This window comes from Rhinopithecus roxellana, chromosome 17, assembly GCF_007565055.1.
Source record: "Rhinopithecus roxellana isolate Shanxi Qingling chromosome 17, ASM756505v1, whole genome shotgun sequence".
Taxonomy (NCBI): Eukaryota; Metazoa; Chordata; class Mammalia; order Primates; family Cercopithecidae; genus Rhinopithecus; species Rhinopithecus roxellana.
The window spans coordinates 72,480,536-72,500,664 of record NC_044565.1 but is presented as its reverse complement, the minus strand read 5'-3'; the positions used below and the strand labels follow the sequence as shown (position 1 = coordinate 72,500,664).

Genomic DNA, 20,129 nt, shown 5'->3' with positions numbered 1-20,129 from the left:
TCAGGAGTTCAAGATCAGCCTGGCCAAGATGGTGAAACCCCGTCTCTACTAAAAATACAAAAAAGTAGCCGGGCGTGGTGGTGGGCGCCTGTAATTCCAGCTACTCAGGAGGCTGAGGCAGAGAACTGCTTGAACCCGGGAGGTGGAGGGTGCAGTGAGCCAAGTTCGCACCACCGCACTCCAGCCTGGGCGACAGAGCAAAACTCTGTCTCAAAATAAATAAATAAATAAATAAATAAATAAATAAATAAAAGACAATACTGTTATGGCAATACTACTCAAAGCAATCTACAGTTGCAAATCAATCTCTATCAAAATTCCAATAACTTTTGCAGAAATGGAAAAGCCAATCATCAAATATGAATGGAATTGCAAGTGGTTTCAAATAGCCAAAACAATACTGAAAAAGAACAAAGCTGGAGGACTCGTGCTTCCCAATTTCAAAACTTACTACAAGGCTACAGTAATCGAAACAGTGTGGTACTGAAACTACCTTTGCAAAATTGTAACAGTGAGAAAACCCTAACATAGCTGACTCCATCTTGCTTCTAACCTCATAAGCTAACTGTCTTTGCTCATTCCTGCACATAGGCCAAGCTAACTATGGGAGGAATTTAGTTTATAGTTTAACCTTAAAGCAAGTATAATAATAGTCCTTTCCCAAAACTAATCCCCTCCTTGTTTAGAGACCAAAACCATCTTTGTAAAAACTAACAAAAGGACACAAAGTCCGAATTATGGTAGGGGCCTGAATTCTGCTAAGACTTAGGCATAGTTAAATAATAACAAGACATTATTTTGGTTGTCTTTTTTGTAATTACTTACTAGACAAGAGTCACTAGCCAGTGGTCATAAGACATAACTTCCCCGATTACCCCAATAGATTACCTCATTATTGTAAAACCCAAGGCTCATTCTTGAGGTATTTTTCAGACCTAGTATTCTGGTGGACCAACTGACGCCACCTGGGTTACTCATAACATGAAATTGGCTCAACTGGCCCTGTAACCCCCACCCAGAAACTGACTCGGCACACAAGACCATTTTGACACTTGTGTGATTTCATTCCTGACCCAACCAATCAGATGCAGATTCTTGCTGGGCATGGTGGCTCATGCCTGTAATCCCAGCACTTTGGGAGGCTGAGGTGGGTGGATCACTTGAGGTCAGAAGTTTGAGACTAGCTTAGCCAACATAGCGAAACCCCATCTCTATTAAAAAATACAAAAATTAGGGCCGGGTGTGGTGGCTCACGCATGTAATCCCAGCACTTTGGGAGGCCAAGGCAGGTGGATCACGAGGTCAGGAGATTGAGACCGTCCTGGTTCTCTACTAAAAATACAAAAAATTAGCTGGGCACAGTGGCACATGCCTATAGTCCCAGGCGGTTGTGGTGGTGGGCCTGTAGTCCCAGCTACTTGGGAGACTGAGGTCAAGACCTGTAGACCAATTAATTGAGAGTCCAGAATTATGACTATACATCTATGGCCAACTGATTTTCAAGACAGGTGCAAAGACCATTCAATAGAGAGAGAACAGTATCTGTAACAAATGATACTACTGGCTAGCCACATGTAAAAGAATGAAGGTGCCCTCAAACTCACTCAAAATCTATCAGCAACCTAAACACAAAAGATAAAACTACGAAATTCTTATAAGAAAACAAGGGTAAATCTTCACAACCTTGGATTTGGCAAGGGATTCTTACATGTGACACCAGAAACATGAGCAACAAAAGAAAAAAAAAATCAATTGGACTGCATCCAGATTAAAAACTTTTGCACATTGAGACTACCATCAAGAAAATTAAAAGACAACCCACAGAATGGAAGAAAAATCCACAAGTCAAGGGTCTGGTACCCAGTATATATAAAGAACTCTTACAACTCAACAACAAAAAGACAAATAACTTTTTTAAATGAGCAACGGACTTGAATAGACATTTCTCCAAAGAAAACATACAAACGGTTGACAAGCAATGAAAAGCTACTCAACGTCATACATCATCAGGGAAATGCAAATCAAAACCACAATGAGATATCACTACATACCCACTAGCATGGGCACAATTTTAAAAATGGAAAATAACAGGCATTGGTAAGGATATGGAAAATCCGCAATCCTCATATATTGCTGGTGGGAATATAAAATAGCAGTTTCTCAAAGAGTTAAATAAACCTTGAAAACATTATGCTAAGTGAAGAAGACACAAAAGGTCACATATTGCATAATTTTATTTATATGAAATATTCAGAATAGGCAAACCCACAGAAACTGAAAGCAGACTGGTGGTTGCCAGAGGCCGGGGAGAAGGGAGCAACTGCTTAATGGTACATAGTTTCCTTTGGGGTGATAAAAATGTTTTGAAACTAGATAGCAGTGGTGGTGGCACAACACATGAATGTACTAAATGCCACTGATTTGTCCACTTTAAAATGCTTAATTTCTTGTAAATTTCACCTCAATTAAAAAAAAAACCAGATATATATCAAATGGCTATTTTTTCTTCCAACTATCCACAGTAGAGGTCATTTACAAATGACCACAATGGAAATTTCAATTAATTTTGCAAGGCAAGCTTCTGATTACGACACAATAAAACTAAGAATTAATAATTCAAAACCAACAACCCTAATGATTAGAAATTCTTAAGCCTTCCTATATAATTGCTGAATTAATGAAAAAAATTAAAAATATACAAGACTTGTAGTTCCCAAATGCTGATGTGCATTCAGATTACCAAGGGGTGAGGAACTTGTTAAAAACGCAGAAGCTCAGGCCCTACACCCAGAGTGTTAAGCAGAGTTGGAATATCTGCATTTTTCATAAGCCTGCCAGCTGAGACTGATATTCACCAAAGTTTAGAACCAGTGCAAGAGAATATTTAGAAAAAATATAAAGACATCACATATCAAAAGTTACAGGATTCATACAAAGCTGTACTGAAATACTTTCTAAAATAATATTTAAATAAACAGAACATAAACTAAGCAATCCAAATTTTAAAATCAAGCAGTCGAAATTTTAAAATAAAAGGTATGATTAAAAAACAAAAATAGAAATATGGATGACAGTAAAAATGATTGATTAGATAACAATACACAGAAAGGGTCAGGCACCTTGACTTACACTTATAATCCCAGCACTTTGGGAAGCCAAGGTGGGAGGATCACTTGAGTCCAGGAGCTCAAGACCAGCCTAGGTGGCAGTGAGACCCTGTCTCAAACAAAAAAAAAAAAAAAAAAAAGGAAAAGAAACATAAAAAAACAGCGGAACTTTAAAATGAGCTTGGTTCTTTACGAAAAAATTTACAAAGTCCCAAAAATTCTAATAAAATAAAGAATTATCAAATAGGTAAAAGCAGAATTAGTAAATTAATCATTTGTAATCAAGCAAGAAAAATAAGTTTGTCAGCAAAAACAGGTAAAAGCAGAATTAGGAAATTAATCATTTTTAATCAAGCAAGAAATATAAGTGTCAGCAAACTGAAAAAAATACAACTTATCTAGACAACTCTTGAGTTACTTTATCAAAAATATAAGAAGTTATATGTCGTTAAAAAACAGAAAAAAATTAATTGCAACATTAGTTATATAATCTACCACTTGGTTGAAAAAAATAAAATTTGTACAGCAGGGGGAAAGTTTTAACAAAATGTAATGGACTTGAAATTCTTTCTGTTAAAGAAGACTTTTGTTCTTTCTTCACTAATAAGAGAAATAAATAGACTTTATTGTCCTCGATTCAAAAGCAAATCTCAAAATAATATAAATGATTCTAAATTACTCATTTTCCAGGCTTAAAAAAAGTCAAAATATTTCCCTATGAACTTTACTATTGAGGTTAACTTTTCATTTTAACATCATTGTGGTCGAGTGTTTAGCCTGTTATTCAACACTGAAAATCAGTAAATAACGGTGATTAGCAAAGAGGAGATAAGAATTAAGAGTCATTCACAATAATTAACATAGTACATATAATGAATCTTTGTTTAATAAAAGGGAGACAGCCCTTTTGTCTTTAGGGTGTTCAGTTGTTTCCTATGGCTGCTGTAACAAATTACTTGGTGGCTTAAAACAGAAAGTTATTCTCTTCCACTCCTAGAGGCCAAAAAAGTCTGAAAGCAGTATCATTAGAACAAAAGCAAGGTCACACTCCCTCCAAAGGCTCCACGGGAGAGTCTGTTCCTTGCTTATTCCAGCTGTTGATGGCTGTGGGAATGAATGCCTTGACTTGTGGCCCTAACACTCAAATCTCTGCCTCCTGGTCACAGTGCCTCCACCTCCTCTGTGTATGTATAATCTCTCTCTGCCTCCCTTTGATAAAGATACACAGGATTGCTTCTAGGGACCACTCAGATAATCCAGGATAAGTGCCCTAGACATCAACATCCTCAATTTAATTACAAAAACCATTTTCTAACATACAAGGTAACATTTCACAGGTTCCAGGATTAGGACTTGAATATTTTAGAGAACCATTTTCAGCCTACCACAGATGGTCTCTTTAAAAACCTAACAGGCCTGGCCAGGTGTGGTGGCTCACGCCTGTAATCCCAGCTCTTTGGGAGACCAAAGAGGGCTGACTGCTTGAGCTCAGGAGTTCGAAACCAGCCTGGGAAACACAGCAAAACCCCATCTCTATGTAAAAAATAAAACAAAAAGTAAGTAAAAATTTAAAAAGAACAAAAACAAGAAAACCCTAATAGGCCAAGCTTTTTTGTCAGGAATTAGATACTATCTTAGTTTCCAGATTTACAATGCCAAAGTCATAAGCCTTCTGACCCTAGACATTGCAAACAAACACCACTGAAATTAACTCGGGAATTTCATCAGGTGCACAGGAAACTATCACATTTGTCCCAAGAATATAAGGGAAGTTTTGTCTGTTTGACTGTATGAGTTAAATTCTGCTCAAATTTTGTAGTCTCAAACTACCTATCTGCATGTATCTGACATGCAAATAAAAACAAAGCGTTCTTTCTCTTCTATATTGGTAAGAAGGGGTCTTTTTGTTGGTAAGATTTTCTTATTGCTCCAACATACTTTATAGAGTTGGGTAATAATAAACTAAGTTTTTAAATAAATTTGAGACAAACTACTTTCCAAAGGCAGCAAAATTTATTTTTATCCTCTAAATTTTTCCAGACACACAATTTCAAGACCCACTAGCCCTTGAATCTCCTCCAGAATCAAGCAGTTTCATTCCATAAAATCAAAATAAATTCCAGATGAATTAAGAGTTACATGTAAAATATGAAAACATTATAGAATTACAATAGGAAAATGAGCCAAGAATCAAGAGTCATATACAAAAAGGAACACTAAAAATAGGCAAAGAAATCAGACTAAAGTAACATGATACCATGTTTCCAATTACTTTTTCATATTTGACAATGATAGTATCCAGCAAAGTGAGGGTATAGGAAAATAAGGCCTCAAACATAAATTGCTAAGAGAATCAACTGATAGAGCCCTTTTAAAAGGCAAATTCAGCATGGCTGGCAAATTATAAAATGCATATACATTTTTACCTAGTATTTTCTTTTTTTTTTTTTTTTTTTTTGAGACGGAGTCTCGCTCTGTCGCCCAGGCTGGAGTGCAGTGGCCGGATCTCAGCTCACTGCAAGCTCCGCCTCCCGGGTTTACGCCATTCTCCTGCCTCAGCCTCCCGAGTAGCTGGGACTACAGGCGCCCGCCACCTCGCCCGGCTAGCTTTTTGTATTTTTTTAGTAGAGACGGGGTTTCACCGTGTTCGCCAGGATGGTCTCGATCTCCTGACCTCGTGATCCGCCCATCTCGGCCTCCCACAGTGCTGGGATTACAGGCTTGAGCCACCGCGCCCGGCCTACCTAGTATTTTCATTCTAAACTTGTATCCTACAAAAGTACTCATAAAAGTAAGAAAAGATAAGATAAAAATGCTCATGGAGGCACTATTTGTATGTGAAAATTAGAAATAGTATAAATGTCCATCAACAGAGAAATGGTTAAATTATGGCATAGCCATATAACTGGAATATTATGCAAGCAGTTTTTAAAAAGTGAAGCACAATCGTCTCAACATCCATGGGGGATCTGTTCCAGGGCCTCTTGAGGACATCAAAATCAACAAATGCACAAGTTCCTCATATAAAATGATATCATATTTGCATACAGCCTGCTCACATCCTCCAACATACTTTTCCCTAAATTACTCATAATATCTAATACAATGTAACTGCTATATAGTTATATTGTTTAGAGAACAATGACAAGAAAAAAGTCTGTACATGTTCAGTACAGAGACAATTCTTTTTCAAATATTTTTGATCCATGGTTGGTTGAATCTACGAATGTAAAACCTGTGGATACAGAGGGCTGACTAGATATTAACATAAGCAGTCATTCAGAAAGGCAGACATGACATGTGAAATGAAGAAAGCAACTTACAAAATAAATGACTGTTTTTAAAGGAGAAAACAAAAAGAAATATCTATGTACAATAATATGTTTATATATTAATAGAAACCATGTTTTCGAAAAATCTTATGACATAGAAAAATCCTAAATTAATATAAAGTGAAAAAAGTAGGCTACAAAATTGTATAGGTAATAACATAAATAAAAGTGGCACTATAAAATAAACAGTTATCAACTATCTCTGAGTAATGTAATTCTGATCTGTTCTTTATATATTTTTTATTTTCCAAAATGTATAAATATTACTTATATAGCATTCAAGTTAACTTTCTTTATTAAGAGAGAGGATCTTGCTATGTTGCCCAAACTGGTGTTGAACTATTAAGCAACTAAAGCAATCCTCCTGCCTCAGCCTCCCAAGTAGCTAGCACTATGGTCAGGAGAGATTCTAACCCTAAAAAATACCAAGAGATTGGGTATAATGATGTGAGTTCATGTACAAAGAAGACTTTTTAAAACTATCTATTTACCAAATCTTATCTATGCTGAAGAATGATCCCTCATTCAGACTGGTTACCTTGAATATGTTTATTCTCATGTTCCACTACCAAAAATATTTTTGAACTTTTATAGTTTAAAATTTCCTTTGATCAGCTCAGGTAACACCAAAAAAGGGTAATTCTTAAAATTAGTATTAACTAACATAATCATCCAACCTCATCACATAGGTTAGCCCTGAAATAGATTTTGGTTCATTCTAAACAACTCTAGCTTCAAAGGACAAAGATTAGCACAAGCTCTGTCAGTTAAAACACTATGCTGCAACTTTCAACTTGTCTGGGGACAAGGAATAGACCCTGGTTTCAGAAGTTTCCCCCAGGTAAACTTAAGTATTCACTGTCATCAGCACTGTCTTTCCAGTTCACTCATGGTCTTCCTGAGCAGAAGGGGCCTACCCTCAGTCACAATTCTCAAAATCCTACCATCTCTTCAATGCTAAGCTCAAGATACACCTGTTTAGTGAAGCTGTGCCTCTTTTGAACTCCAGAAGCATCTTCTCGCCTGTACTACTGACTTGGTCAGCATGTGTTATTTTTACACAGACCTTCTTTTCATATACTCTAACTTTCCAGTTATACTTTACAAGTAACTAGAAGACACAGTTTCATCTCCAGTGCAACTTGCTGGAGATAAAAACTGAGTGGCCTATCCAAGAAACACAATAGGTGTTTGTTTTCTTTTGTTGTATATAAGGACTGGGACAGCATTAATTTGAGCCTATCGTACTCCAGTGGGCCTTGAATGGCTGCCTGCAAATCATGGGTTTTATCCTACAGTAATGGAGAGTAAAGTTCTGAGTTCAAAAACGATGTGATAAAAGTTCAATTTAGAAAAAGTGGTCCACCGCAGCCAGATGAGAGGAGGGTAATAATGTCTACAGCAAGGAAGATAGTTGGCCTAACATAAAGGGTTAAGTAAAGGGCTTTAAAGTCAGAAAGCACTGACTTCGCCAACACTTCCTTGCTCTCTGACACTGGGAAAGTTATGGCTTTCCTTTCCTTACCAGTAAAACAAAGATGATAAAACCAGACCTGGGCCACACCTGGTGGCACACACCTGTAGTCTCAGCCACTCAGGAGGCTGAGGCAGAAGGACTGCTTGAGCCTAGGAGTTCAAGACAAGTGGGGGCAACATAGTGAGACCCCGTTTCAAACAACAAACAAAACAACAACAACAAAAACACCAAAAACTAGAAACAAATTTTTAAAACCCTAGGTCTTACCCAACCATAGTGGACATTACATGAAATAATGCACACAGCACACATGCCACAATGCCTGTCAAAGGGTAAGCACACTGCACTCTGAGACCAATTCTCTGACACCAACTAGGTGTTCTACAATTCAACTCAATTCTGATACTACTTGGAGTTAATATCAGATCCCACAAGTTAAAGAGCAAGGTTTCCAACAAGACTGCCCTCACTTCAGACATCCCCAGGCTATCCACACTAATGTCCAACTTGGCTACAAATTCAGAGATTCCCAAAACCTCCCTTCAGTTTCAACAATTCTCACAGAAATCACTGAAAGCCCTATACTTAAATAATCACAGTTTCATTACAAAGGCTGCAACTCAGGAACAGCCCAATGGAAGAGGTACACAGAACAAGGGCAAGGTCTAGGAAAGAGGGCAGCGGGACGCAAAGCTTCCCTGCTCTCTCCTGAAGAAATCCAGGTATCATCCTCCTAGCAAACCAGTACATTCACTGCTATTCCAGGGTTTTTATGTGGGGCTTGATGACCCAGGCATGAGTGATTAAATCACTAGCCAGATGACTGGGCTTTGCTATCCAGTCACTGTCCCCTCCACAGAGACCAGGCGATGGGGCTAAAAGTTCCAAGGTCTCTCTGATGTGGACAGCTCCTTTCCTGAACTATCTAAGGGCCCACCCAGAGTCACCTATCAGGATAAACTCAGGTGTAGTCAAGAGAGACTCTTGTTATGAATAACAAAAGATACATCTATAAGGAAATTCCAAGATTTTTTGAAGCTCATTGTCAGGAACCAAAGACAAAGGCCAGATATAATAGATTCTTCATCATATCACATACACAAGAAATGGAGACTATAATTTCAGAAACTGACTAGTAGATTACTGAAGTAATGCAAAGCATAAAGATCAGGAGAAAAAACATCAAAAGCATTACAAAAGCAGCAGCAATAGAAAAAGGCTGAGGGGGATGGTGTCGAAATTATCTACAAAGGTTCAAGCCTGGACAATTAAATAGACAGAGACAGACATATCCTGGCAGGAAACCGAATATGGGATTGAGAATGAATTTAGTTTTAATCAAATTGAGACTGAGGTGACAACCAGAGATTGCAGATGAACACTGGGCAGATGGAGATCATGAGCCTAGAGATGAGAGAGGATATGGCCAGAATCAGTTGTCAGAGTTATCCACATAGATGGAACGCCCCCCACCACAAGACTCCCCAAACCCTCACAAAGGAGGATACCAGCTAATGGTGCCACTTAAGCTTGCTATGTCAAACAAAAGCAAGTTACTGCATGCAGCAGAGAGTGTAAGGGATAACGTCTAAAAGATTTAGTATTTTTGACTCTAAACAAAATGGTACCTAATCTTTAAAATAAAGATCCAAAAAGAATAACACAACCAAATGCCAAACAGAAATGCTGAGTTTGTTCTTTCACAGAAATGTGTTACTTTATTTTCTAAAAAAGGACATTTATCTCCCTCCAACAGAAATAAATACTTATTTTTCAATGAAAAGGTTACAGAACAAGCATAGAACATGTCAACAATACAACATAAACAGGAACAACTATGATCAATTCAAAAAGCGTTGTGTTCAGATACATGAAGCAAGACAAAAAACTCAAGCATCTAAATCATTACAAAGACTTACCCAGAGCTTTTAGAGTCCTGCTTTTTAAAGTACGTTCAGTAGCTAGAAACTGTCTCGTTAACTGACCATGGGTTCAGAAGCATCACAATTTACTTTCCCCTGGAATGCATATATCACATCATCCATTTGTTGCCAGCTTCCCAGAAGAGAGTACCCACTCTGTATTTCAGCCTGTGAACATGATAAATGGGAGAAAAAAGAGAAAGCAGAGTTTGGGAACAGTGCACTGGGCTAATCAGATGGTTCATGGAGTTATGGGCCCAGGGACCTGAAACATCTGACTACTGAATAGATTAACGCACAGGGCAACTCAGGAAGCTGGGTCATAGTGCTTGGGAAGGGAATGCCAAAAGACTGAGGTGAGAGCCCAATATGCGTGCCACCTCTGTAAAGATCCAGAGAGAGAGGGCAGCTGAAATGTTAACACTGGCCAGGTCCTTGGAACTTCCACTTCTCCCTGAGCCAGAATTGAACAGCAAGGGCAAAATCACAGCCTAGATCCCGCCCCAAGTGTCAGGCCTCTGAGCCCAAGCTAAGCCATCATATCCCCTGTGACCTGCACGTATACATCCAGATGGCCTGAAGCAACTTAAGATCCACAGAAGTGAAAATAGCCTTAACTGATGACATTCCATCATTGTGATTTGTTTCTGCCCCATCCTAACTGATCAATGTACTTTGTAATCTCCCCCACCCTTAAGAAGGTTCTTTATAATTCTCCCCAAAACATTGCTCTCAACTCTACCGCCTATCCCAAAACCTATAAGAACTAACGATAATCCACCACCCTTTGCTGACTCCTTTGTCAGACTCAGCCCGCCTGCACCCAGGTGAAATAAACAGCCATGTTGTTCACACAAAGCCTGTTTGGTGGTCTCCTCACACGGACGCTTGAGACATTTGGTGCCAAAGACCCGGGTCAGCGGGACTCCTTCAGGAGACCAGTCCGCTGTCCTCATCCTCACTCCATGAAGAGATCTACCTATGACCTTGGGTCCTCAGACCAACCAGCCCAAGGAACATCTCATCAATTTTAAATCAGGTAAGTGGCCTCTTTTTACTATCTTCTCCAATCTCTCTCAATATCCCTCAACCTCTTTTTCCTTTCAATCTTGGTGCCACCCTTCAATCTCTCCCTTCTCTTAATTTCAATTCCTTTCATAAATTCCTTTCATTTTCTGGTAGAGACAAAGGAAACACATTTTATCCATAGACCCAAAACTCTAGCACCGGTCATGGATTCGGGAAGGCAGCCTTCCCTTGGTGTTTAATCATTGCGGGGACGCCTCTCTGATTATTCACCCACGTTCCATTGGTGTCTGATCTCCGCAAGGACGCCTGCCTTGGTCATTCACCCACGTTGCCTTGGTGGCAAGTCAATTGCGGGGACGCCTGCTTTGGCTGCTCACCCATGCTGCAGCCCAGGGCTGCTCCCCACCCCCTTCTTCGTGTCTCTACCCTTCTCTTTAAACTTGCCTCCTTCACTATGGGCAACCTTTCACCCTCCATTCCCGCTTCTTCTCCCTTAGCCTGTGTTCTCAAGAACTTAAAACCTCTTCAACTCTCACCTAACCTAAAATCTAAGTGTCTTATTTTCTTCTGCAAATACCGCTTGGCCCAATACAAACTCGACAGTAGTTCTAAGTGGCCAGAGAATGGCACTTTCGATTTGTCTATCCTACAAGATCTAGATAATTTTTGTCGAAAAATGGGCAAATGGTCTGAGGTGCCTGACGTCCAGGCATTCTTTTACACATTGGTTCCTCCCCAGTCTCTGCTCCCAATGAGACTCATCAAAATCTTTCTTCTTTCTCTCCTGTCTGTTCCTTCAGTCTCCACCCCAAGCTCTGAGTCCTCTGAATCCTTTTCTATGGACTCATCTGATCTCTTCCCTCCTCCCCAGGGTGCCCCTCGCCAGGTCAAGCCAGGTCCCAGTTCTTCCTCAGCCTCTGCTCCCCAACCCTATAATCCTTCTATCACCTTCCCTCCTCACACCCGGTCTGGCTTACAGTTTCGTTCCACGACTAGCCCTCCCCAACCTGTCCAACAATTTCCTCTTAAAGAGGTGACTGGAGCTAAAGGCATAGTCAAGGTTAATGCTCCTTTTTCTTTATCCGACCTTTCCCAAATCAGCCAGTGTTTAGGCTCTTTCTCATCCGACCCCACTAAATATATACAAGAATTCCAATATCTAACTCTGTCCTACGATTTAACCTGGAGTGACCTAAATGTCATCCTAACTTCTACCCTCTCCCCAGATAAACAGGAAATAGTTTATTCTCTAGCCCAATCTCACGCTGATAACCACCAACTTCATGAGCCAGACCTCCAGGAAGGCATTAGAGCAGTTCCCTGAGAAGATCCCCAACGGAACTATCAGGCAGATTCCCTAGGTATAGCTAGGCGAGATTACATGGTTTCCTGCCTAGTTGAAGGGCTTAAAAAGGCAGCTTACAAAGCTGTTAATTTTAACAAATTTAAAGAAACTACCCAAGGTAAAGACGAAAACCCAGCCCAGTCCACCCTGGACCCAGAGGGGCCAGAAGGCCACCCTATTCTTACTATGCATTTTATCACCCAGTGAGCTCCTGACATTGGAAAAACCTCCAAATATTGGAATCCGGCCCTCAAACCCCAAAACTAGGAATTAATCAACCTCGCCTTCAAGGTGTACAATAGTAGAGAGGAGGTAGCCAGACAGCAACGCATTTCTGAGTTACAGCTACTTGCCTCCGCAGTAAGACAACCCACAACCACGTCTCCAGCATACAAGAACTTCAGAACCTCCAAGCCAAGGCTCCCAGAGGCTCCTTCAAAACATCCTCATGGACCTTGCTTCAAATGCCAAAAGCCTGGCCTCTGGGCCTTAGAATGCCAGCAGCCCAGGATTCCTTCTAAGCCGTGCCCTGTCTGTGCGGGCCCCCACTGGAGGTCGGACTGTCTGACTCATATCACTGCTGCTCCTAAAGCCCCTGGAGCCCAAACCCAATGTTCCTTGGCTGATTCTTTCCCAGATCTCCTTGGTTTAGCAGCTGGAGACTGACGCTACCCGATCACCTCAGAAAACTCCCTGGACCATCAGGTAACTCTTACGGTGGAGGATAAGTCAGTCCTCTTCTTAATCAATACGGAGGCTACCCACTCCACATTACCTTCTTTTCAAGGGCGTGTTTCCCTTGCCTCCATAACTGTTATGAGTATTGAAGGCCAGGCTTCTAAACCTCTTAAAACTTCCCAACTCTGGTGCCAACTTACACAATACTCTTCTAAGCACTCCTTTTTAGTTATCCCCACCTGCCCAGCTTCCTTATTAGGTCGAGACATTTTAACTAAATTATCTGCTTCGCTGACTATTCCTGGGCTACAGTCACACCTTATTGCCGCCTTTTCCCCCAGTTCAAAGCCTCCTTCGCATCCTCTCCTTGTATCTCCCCACCTTAATCCACAAGTATAGGATACCTCTACTCCCTCCTTGGCAACAAATGATGCACCCCTTACCATCCCATTAAAACCTAATCACCCTTACCCCACTCAACGCCAGTATCCCGTCCCGCAGCACGCTTTAAAACGATTAAAGCCTGTTATCACTCACCTGTTACAGCATGGCCTTTTAAAGCCTATAAACTCTCTTTACGATTCCCCCATTTTACCTGTCCAAAAACCGGACAAGTCTTACAGGTTAGTTCAGGATCTGTGCCTGATACAACAAAATTGTTTTGCCTATCCACCCCGTGGTGCCAAACCCATATACTCTCCTATCCTCAATACCTCCTTCCACAATCCATTATTCTGTTCTGGATTTCAAACATGCTTTCTTTACTATTCCTTTGCATCCTTCATCCCAGCCTCTTTTTGCTTTCACTTGGACTGACCTTGACACCCATCAGGCTCAGCAAATTACCTGGCCTGTACTGTCGCAAGGCTTCACAGAAAGCCCCCATTACTTCAGTCAAGCCCAAATTTCTTCCTCATCTGTTACCTATCTCGGCATAATTCTCATGAAAACACATGGGCTCTCCCTGCTGATCGTGTCTGGCTAATCTCCCAAACCCCAATCCCTTCTACAAACAACAACTCCTTTCCTTCCTAGGCATGGTTACGTACTTCTGCCTTTGGATACCTAGTTTTACCATCCTGACTAAACCATTATATAAACTCACAAAAGCAAACCTAGCTGACCCCACAGACCATAAATCCTTTCACCACTCCTTTCCATTCCTTAAAAACAGCCCTAGAAGCTGCCCCAACGCTAGCTCTCCCTAACTTATCCCAACCCTTTTTCATTACACACAGCCAAAGTGCAGGGCTGTGTGGTCGGAATTCTTACACAAGAGCCGGGACTGCGCCCTGTAGCCTTTTTATCCAAACAACTTGACCTTACTGTTTTAGCCTAGCCATCATGCCTCCGTGCAGCCGCCCTAATACTTTTAGAGACCCTCAAAATCACAAATTATGCTCAACCCACCCTCTACAGTTCTCGTAACTTCCAAAATCTGTTTTCTTCCTCACACCTGACACATATACTTTCTGCCCTCCCCAGCTCTTTCAGGTCTACTCACTCTTTGTTGAGTCTCCCACAATTACTATTGTTCCTAGCCCAGACTTCAATCCGGCCTCCCACATTATTCCTGATACCACACCTGACCCCCATGACTGTATCTCCCTGATACACCTGACATTCACCCCATTTCCCCATATTTCTTTCTTTCCTGTTCCTCACCCTGATCACACTTGGTTAATTGATGGCAATTGCACCAGGCCTAATCGCCACACACCAGCAAATGCAGGCTATGCTATAGTATCTTCCCCATCAATCTTTGAGGCTACTGCTCTGACCCCATCCACTACCTCTCAGCAAGCCAAACTCATTGCCTTAATTTGGGCCCTTACTCTTGTAAAGGGACTATGCATCCATATTTATACTGATCTCATATCCTACACCACCATGCTGTTTTATGAGCTGAAAGGTTTCCTCACTACACAAGGGTCCTCCATCATTAATGCCTCTTTAATAAAAACTCTTCTCAAGGCCGCTTTACTTCCAAAGGAAGCTGGAGTCATTCACTACAAGGGCCATCAAAAGGCATCAGATCCCATCGCTCAGGACAATGCTTATGCTGATAAGGTAGCTAAATTGCAGCTAGTGTTCCAACTTCTGTCCCTCACAGCAGTTTTTCTCCTTCTCATCTGGTCACTCCCACCTACTCCCCCACTGAAACTTCCACCTATCAATCTCTTCCCACACAAGGCAAATGGTTCTTGGACCAAGGAAAATATCTTCTTCCAGCCTCACAGGCCCATTCTATTCTGCCGTCATTTCATAGCCTCTTCCATGTAGGTTACAAGCTGCTAGCCCGCCTCTTAGAACCTCTCATTTCCTTTCCATCGTGGAAATCTATCCTCAAGGAAATCACTTCTCAGTTGTTCCATCTGCTATTCTACTACTCCTCAGGGATTGTTCAGGCCCCCTCCCTTCCCTATATATCAAGCTTGGGGATTTGCCCCTGCCCAGGACTGGCAAACTGACTTTACTCACATGCCTCGAGTCACGAAACTAAAATACCTCTTGGTCTAGGTAGACACTTTCACTAGATGGGTAGAGGCCTTTCCCACAGGGTCTGAGAAGGCCACCGCGGTCATTTCTTCCCTTCTGTCAGACATAATTCCTTGGTTTGGCCTTCCCACCCCTATACAGTCTACATATTTATTTGGAGATGGGGAGGTATTTATACCAGTTTCCTGTGGCTGCCATAACAAATTACTGCAAACATGGTGGCTTAAAACGTCAGGCATTTATTTCTCAACGTTCTGGAGGCCACAATTCTGAAATCAGTATCAGTCAGCCAAGATCACAGTGTCAGAGGGCCATGCCACCTCTGGAAGATCTGGGGGAGAATCTGCTCCTTGCCTTTTCTAGCTTCTGGTGGCTGATGGCATTCCTTGGTTTATGGTTGTATTATTAATCTCTCCTTCTATGGTCACATTATGGCCTTCTCCACTTCTGTCTGCAGTTAGATCTCCCTTTTAGGTTGAGTGGCTCACGCCTGTAATCTGGGAGCCCGAACCCATCCTCTGGGAGGATTGCTTGAGCCCAGAAGTTGAAAACCAGCCTGGGCAACATAGGGAGGCCCTGACTCTATAAAAAAAAATTAAAAAGTTAGCCAGATATGGTGGCATGCACCTATAGTCCTAGCTACTTGGGAGGCTGCAGCAGGAGGATCACTTGAGCCTGCAGTGAGCCGTGATCATGCCACTGAACTCCAGCCTGGGTGACAGAGTGAGACCCTGTCTATAAAAAAAAAAAAAAAAAAAAAAAAAATTGGAAGTGCTCCCTATGCTTCTGTTTTCTGGAAGAGATTGTGTAGAATTGATCTTAATTCTTTAAACATTGGTAGAATTCTTTAAAGAAATGATCTGGGCCAGATTTCTTTTTTGAAGGCTTCATTCAGTTTCTTTAACAGTTATTAGGGCTATTCAGATAATCCATTTAATTTTGGGTGAGTTGTGGTAGTTTGTGCTTTTGAGGAACTGATCCATTGACACACAAAGTGGACGTCCTCATTACTGCTGGGCAGTTGTAGGGTAAAGGACTGGCCTTTACTAGTCAAATCACCCAAGCAGTTTCTCAGGTTCTTGGTATTCAGTGGCACCTGGTTTTACCTCAAACCGCCACTCTTAAGTCTCACTTTAAGTAGACAGAAGATCTTCAGTGACAAAGTACACTCCAATACTTTCACCCTGATGAAGTCCTATAATTTACTTTTATACTTAACTCTTATTCTCGTTTCCATTCTTACGCCACCCTCTACCTATCCCCAGCTATCTCCATCACACTATCAATCTCAGTCACTCTCTCCTAGCCGTTTCTAATCCTTATTTAACAAACACTTGCTGGCTTTGCATTTGTCTTTCCTCCAAAATCGCAGAGGCCTTGACTTACTCACTACTAAAAAAAAAATAAAAAAGTGGGGGGGGGGGGGGACTTTATATTGTTAAATGAAGAGTGTTGTTTTTATCTAAATCAATCTGGCCTGGTATATGACAACATAAAACTAGCTCCTACAGTGTCTTACTGGCCAATTCATGCATCTCAATTTCTACCCTATGTTTTCCTCCACAAAAAAGTAATCCCTGTCCAACTTTCGCTTCCAGCAAGATCAAATAGATGTAGTTTTTCCTACTGCTCTAGCTAAGTACAACTAAAAATCCTAGCCATTATATGTAAAACAAATATGGGAAGACTCTGGACTCTGAAGATACAGATAAGGCAAACCAGATAGGCACCTTGGGACCCATGGAAAACATGGTGGTGAGTTCCCTGGGTTTTCTTTTCGCCTCAACATATACCACAGACAACAAGCTTAAAAACAAAAACAAACAAAAAACAAAACACAAACCCCTGCTCTCCTAAGCCAAAGAACTGAACAACAACATGCCCTCCAGCCAATACCACAGAAAAAAACTGGCCCACCCCCACCCACAAAAGCAAAAGCCATGTGGGGAGTCTAAGGCAGTAATGTTGTTCAGGTGTGTCTGCCCCTTATCCCTACAGGGGAGATATTAGAGAATTCTAGAGTTCCTTCCCTGCCAGGTGGTAATAAAACCACCTTCCCCTGCCAGGAAGTATCTGTGGAGACACCTGGAGAGCCTGGGTTTCTCCTCCCACCTGGCAGTAATGAGACATCCCTTCTGATCCCCACTGGCGTGGTATCTATCAGAGGAGGCCTAGAGTCAGTTTCACCACAGCCCAGGGGTAAGAAGGCCATCCCCTCCCAGTGGTATTAGTAGAGTCCTAAAGAGGGGCTCACACTCCTACAACTGCCCAGCAGTAATGAGGACGTCCACTTTGTGTGTCAATGGATCAGTTCCTCAAAAGCACAAACTACCACAACTCACCCAAAATTAAATGGATTATCTGAATAGCCCTAATAACTGTTAAAGAAACTGAATGAAGCCTTCAAAAAAGAAATCTGGCCCAGATCATTTCTTTAAAGAATTCTACCAATGTTTAAAGAATTAAGATCAATTCTACACAATCTCTTCCAGAAAACAGAAGCATAGGGAGCACTTCCAATTTTTTTTTTTTTTTTTTTTTTTTATAGACAAGGTCTCACTCTGTCACCCAGGCTGGAGTTCAGTGGCATGATCACGGCTCACTGCAGGCTCAAGTGATCCTCCTGCTGCAGCCTCCCAAGTAGCTAGGACTATAGGTGCATGCCACCATATCTGGCTAACTTTTTAATTTTTTTTTATAGAGTCAGGGCCTCCCTATGTTGCCCAGGCTGGTTTTCAACTTCTGGGCTCAAGCAATCCTCCCAGAGGATGGGTTCGGGCTCCCAGATTACAGGCGTGAGCCACTCAACCTAAAAGGAAGATCTAACTGCAGACAGAAGTGGAGAAGGCCATAATGTGACCATAGAAGGAGAGATTAATAATACAACCATAAACCAAGGAATGCCATCAGCCACCAGAAGCTAGAAAAGGCAAGGAGCAGATTCTCCCCCAGATCTTCCAGAGGTGGCATGGCCCTCTGACACTGTGATCTTGGCTGACTGATACTGATTTCAGAATTGTGGCCTCCAGAACGTTGAGAAATAAATGCCTGACGTTTTAAGCCACCATGTTTGCAGTAATTTGTTATGGCAGCCACAGGAAACTGGTATAAATACCTCCCCATCTCCAAATAAATATGTATTTATTTATTTGCATACATATATGACTAGTCTTAAGTACAAATGCAAAAGAGAAAATCAGATACAATTTCAGAGTTCCCCATTCAAAATGATAATATAACACCCCTAATTCTTTTATAAAGTATAGATAAAAAGAGAAATAAATACAGCTTTGGAAATTATATCCACTGGATCCAATTATATCCAATGTATACTCAGTTCCCTGAAGATTAGCCTACTCAATAGACAAGAACTGTTTATCAAGTAGCCTAGCAAAATTGAAGACTCAATCTTTATTAACTCTGACTTCTAGTATATTTCTTCTCTGAAGGAAAGAGAAGCTAAATTGTATAGGTTTCATTACTACCATAAAGAAATTCAACAAAATAAGGTCACTCTGGCACTCCTTGGAGTCCTCTAGATTATTTCCATCCTGCTTCTCCACCGCCTTCCCATTCTTAGTGAACAAAGCAAACATAATCCTTGCTTTAATTTAATCAACTGGTCTTAATGAACCACCACGTTAAAAATGTAAACAACCTAGGGCCAGGTGCAGTGGCTCACGCCTGTAATCCCAGTCCTTTGGAAGGCCGAAGAGGAAGAATCACTTCAGCTCAGGAGTTCGGGACCAGCCCAAGCAACACAGAGAGACTTCATCCCTACAAAAAAAAAAATAGAAAAATTGGCCAGGTGCGGTGGCACATGCCTGTAGTCCCAGCTACTCTGGGAAGCTGAGCTGGGAGGATCACTTGAGTCCATGCATTCAAGGTTACAGTGAGCTGTGATCAGGCTACTGCAATCCAGTCTGGGCAACAGAGTGAGACTCTGTCTCTATAAAAATAAAAAATAAAAAAACCTAAGTTTAAATCTGTAGTCACTCTCATTAAGAAGTATGTTAACCCAGTAAACTCTTCAGGTTGAGCACTACATCATAAAATTTCATTATGTGTATAACACAAACAATAAACCTGGTAATATATTTTACTGAATTTCGAAATGATATAATGGAACATGCAAGACTATCAAAACAATCATTATAACACATGAAAGGGGAAAAGGCAAAAAGGATGTCTCATTTAAATCTCCCACATTATAGACAGACTCACCCTAAGTAGCTACAGTAAGTTACATTCAGCATGGATATTCAGAAACTTTGGACATAACTTGTAATACAAGGCACACTCACTGAAATAATCCCTTACACTTAAAGCCACACAAGTACAGTATATTTTAAATTTACAGTACATTAAAACAGGCATTATAGCATAGCAATTAAGAGCACAGACTCTGAAACTAGACTGCATAGGTTCAAATCCATGCCCTGTACCTTCTTTGGGCTTCTGTTTCCTCATAAGCAAAATGAAGATAATAACAGTACTTGTATTTACTTCACAGTGGAAGCTGAGAGGGTTAAAAAGGAGTTAAAAACTTAAAGCATTTAGAACAGAACTCAGTATACACCTGGCACTCACACATTATTAAAAGAGAGGGTCGCTATTACTACCTATGGTCTTCATAACAGTTTCATGGCTACCGTGTTTACTTTTCATCATAGAAAACCTAGAGGTGATGAAATCTCAGTGACCTCTGTACTGAAGGCATTGATTTGTGTTTATCTCCTT

At 41.0% G+C, this 20,129-nt stretch overlaps 1 protein-coding gene across 3 annotated transcripts in view; it reads right to left on the bottom strand.

Annotated features, from left to right (window-relative positions):
• The window catches only part of LCLAT1 (lysocardiolipin acyltransferase 1), a 223,291-nt gene that overhangs the window by 196,476 nt on the left and 6,686 nt on the right, over positions 1 to 20,129 (bottom strand). For 2 of the 3 annotated variants that reach the window (XM_030921701.1, XM_030921698.1), the window contains exon 2: positions 9,836 to 10,006. The exons of the other annotated variant lie outside the window; for it this stretch is intronic. The gene's annotated coding sequence lies outside the window, so the exon portion shown is untranslated. The remainder of the gene's footprint in view (positions 1 to 9,835; positions 10,007 to 20,129) is intronic. 3 annotated transcript variants of the gene reach the window in all.